Raw genomic sequence first — 3,810 nt, 5'->3', positions numbered from 1 at the left:
TAAAGAAAATTTTATGTCATGAAAAAAGTCACCAATCAACTAGATTCATACTTGTTTGAAAAAGAATTGAAAATTTATTAAATAGACAGAATGTGGGCATCTTGTTCCACATGGGAATGAGAAGATGCTATGGGTTCTCTAAGAATTGCACAGTCTGAAAAACTAACAAGAAAGGGGAAGGGAAGGGAAAAAAATCACATGATATGGGGCGCCATCTCACATTATGAATAATCTACCAAGAAACATTTAAAAAAGAAAACTCATTATTACTACAGAAGCTTTGAGTTTATGGTTCTTGGAATGACTGTATTGCATTGAAGGCATCTCAGTAACAGGAGGCTGTTTTAGCTATCCCATGTGTAAATATTAATAAAAAATAGGTAAAATAATGTAATTCATCTCTTGCCATCACACCAGAAATCATGACATTTCTGAGAACTGTTTTGCTTGAAAATGGGTTAAGCTGTAAGTTTCGCCTGAAGCTCCATCTCTCCAGCCTGTTTGAGTGCAACATCCACTAGAAGCTGAAATCCACTAAAGTCCTGGTTGAGGTCCGTTGGAGTAGGGGGAGGAGTGTTGAAAAGACTACTTTGTGTGTTGGTACTTGGTCCAGATTTACACATGTCCTCTGGGTACATGAGAGAGGTGTCTGTAAAGTTGTTGGCCGCTACCTGCTGTATATCTGTGTTTTGTCCCATACCAACTGACTGGCAGAGAGAGAAAGGGACATCTTTCAGTGCAGTCACAGTGGTATGGCAGATCACTGATGGACGAGCCCAGACTGATCGTGGGGAAGACGGCTTAGGAGACAGTGGCCTCCCTAGGGTTGGGTTTGGCCCAGCTGTATAGGAATGAAACGGGGTCTCCTCTAGAGCTGGCATGACGTTTTTGATGCCCATCACCAACTCCGCAGAGCTTGTTTCAGAAATCTTGGGCCCACGGCGGGAAATTGTGAACTGATTTGGATCTTTGCCATCCTTTCTCAGCATGTCAGGACGCGTATACCACATGAAATATTATCTCACCCGTAGGCTCATTTATCTGAGAAGTCTGCAGCGGGCGTTGATGAACCAGTTACAGACCTGTAGTGTAGACAGATGTGTTTGCTGGGACAACAGTGGTTCTTCTTGCTCGGAAGGATAGGCATTGTAATGGTGCTCATACAGCCAATCCTGAAGAATCTGCACAGACGCCTTGGGCAGGTTGCCCCTTCTCCTTCTCTTGCCTGAGCCAGAGGATGAAGGAAGGTCCAAGGGAGTGTCCATGCTGTCCTCATCCTCAGTCTCACTGCCAGATGCTGCAACAATACCTTTCATTGTTTCCATGAGTCGGCACAGAGGAGCAGGACCCTGCGCACCACAGGATGGGGACCATGGAGGTTCCCACTAATGTGGCCAGTGGGTCCCAGCCTTGGTCCCCAGCTTCAGGGAGAGGGTTTTGTTCATTTTAAAAAATTATTTTTAAAATTTTGTCTGACTGAGATGATTCAAAGAACCAGTCTTTGAGCTCTGAGATCCTTTCCTTAGCTTGGTCTATTCTGTTGTGAATACTTCTGATTATATTATGAAGTTCTTGTAGTCAATTTTTCAGCTCTGTGAGATATGTTTGGTCCTTTCTTAAAATGGCTGTTTATTCTTTCAGCTCTTGAATCATTTTTGTAGATTCTTTAGATAGCTTGGATTGAGTTTCAACTTTCTACTTAAATCTTGACGATCTTCATTGCTGTGCAGCTTCTGAATTCTGTCTGTTATTTCAGCCATTTCGGTCTGGTTAAGAACCATTGCTGGGGAGCTAGTGCAGTCATTTGGAGGCAAGAAGACACCCTGGCTTTTAGAGTTGCCAGAGTTCTTGTGCTGGTTCTTTCTCATCTATGTGGGCTGAAGTTGCTTTAATCTTTGAAGTTGCTGTCCTTTGGATGGGGCTTTGGGGTTTTATATTCTTTGATGCCCTTGAGGGTTTAACTATGGTATAAGTTGGGTTTAGTCAGCTGGTTTCATTTCTGGATGATTTCATGAGGCCAAGGCTCAGCTCAGCACTTCTGGGCTACATCGTCTAACCCTGGGGAGCTGGTACCAGGCCCATGGCTTTGTTCTCTGGATCTTCAGGGTTAAACACACCTACTGCACTAGAGGGGCTAAGGTGTTCCCCATTCACTAGCAACAACACTGCAATGTAGGGTGTTGACAGAAGTGCTTCATCTGGGTCATGGCAGTGGGATCTTCACTCGCACATGTGCTGGTGGTGGTGGAGCATTGATGTCTGTGTGCATGTGCATGCTGGCAAAGTGTTGAAGGGAGGCTGTGGGTGAGTGCTTGCTGGCAAAGTGGTGAGAGGAGGCTTTGGCTGGGTGCATCCTGGTGGAAACTGTCCACAAAGGCTCTCTGATAGTTGGACGGGGTCTACTGGTGAAAGGGCTAAGGCAGTGGCCCCTGGGAAGAACCCCAGTTTGGCAACTGAGGCTGTGCCACAAACAGATGTGGCAGGTAGGGAACCTGGGAGAGGCCAGCACACTGGGAGGCACTCATATCAGACTGGCCCCATCCCCTGGGCAAGACAGTCCTGTTCTGTCCAGGTCTGACAGTCAAGAAAGGCCAAAAGTGAGCCTTGGGGAATGAGCATCTCTGTCCATGCTCCACTGCAGCTGTCTCCAAACTGGACGCTCTGGGCTCCACAGGCTAGAGTCCTGTCCCTGCCAACTCTCCAAGCAGCTCTCTCTGCCAGCGCAAATGTCCATGGGGGCTGTGGGAGCTTTTGCAGCTAGGATTCTGGAGGTCTCCTGCAAGAGTGGGCCACTCCATACCTACTTCCCCAGGAGCTGCTCAGGGCCAGGATCAAGTCCTCATGCTCAGCAACCCTATGCAGGGTTTCCAGCTTCCTCCCCTTCCAGCTGAGGGCCTGCCTCCCTCACTCCACTCTCAATGCCTTCCTTTCAAAGATCTGCTTGGTGTATGCTGGGCTTCTTGATGGTCAGTCTCTAGATGGGAGAAGCTCTTCCTGGCTGCATCTGATTGGCTATCTCAGCTCCTCTCACCAGTCAGAACCAATTTTTTTAAAAAACTAAATCATTCAAATTGAATTCTGAGATTTAAAGTCTGAATTTAAGAAAGAACCTCTATGCACTTGTAAGAAATATATGTTACATATGAGGTTCCAGAAATGTTAAAAATTAATATGTGGAAAAGATACGTCATGCAAACACTAGCAAAAGAAAATTACTGTAGTTAAGTGAATAGCAAGGTAGGCTTTAATACAAAAGATAAAGCTAGAGATAAAGCAAGACAAGGAATAATGACACAGGGGTCAATCCAAAAGCAACATATAATAATTATGAATCTGAATATTCCTAATTACTTAGCTGCAAAAAAGTAACTAAAATAAAAGTGGAAATAAGCAATTTCACAACTGTGGTGAAAGACTTTAATACACTTTTTGGGATAGCTTATGTAATAAGGAGAACAAAAAATCAGAATGGGCTAAAAATTTGAACAATGCAGCTAACACACATAGCCAAACTTATATGTGTATATGTCTATATATATTTATGTGTGTATATATTTATATGTGTATACATATATATATAGTATGAGATACACACACACTATATATATATATACACACACACATACACACACAAATATATATATATGTATTTTGGGATGGAGTTTCATTCTTGTTGCCCAGGCTGGAGTGCAGTGGCATGATCTCAGCTCACTGTAACCTCCACCTCCTGGGTTTAAATGATTCTCCTGCCTCAGCCTCCTGAGTAGCTGGGACTACAGGTGTGCACCACTATGCTGGGCCAATTTTTGT

General features: G+C 44.3%; 1 pseudogene; it reads right to left on the bottom strand.

Moving 5' to 3' along the window:
* Window positions 1–458: 458 nt before the first annotated feature.
* On the bottom strand, window positions 459–1,325 carry LOC105526966 (annotated as a pseudogene).
* Between the last annotated feature and the right edge of the window lie 2,485 nt (window positions 1,326–3,810).

This window comes from Colobus angolensis, unplaced genomic scaffold (assembly GCF_000951035.1).
Source record: "Colobus angolensis palliatus isolate OR3802 unplaced genomic scaffold, Cang.pa_1.0 Scaffold60, whole genome shotgun sequence".
Classification (NCBI taxonomy): domain Eukaryota; kingdom Metazoa; phylum Chordata; class Mammalia; order Primates; family Cercopithecidae; genus Colobus; species Colobus angolensis.
The sequence above is the reverse complement of the archived record's forward strand: the minus strand, read 5'-3'. Positions and strand labels throughout refer to the sequence as shown.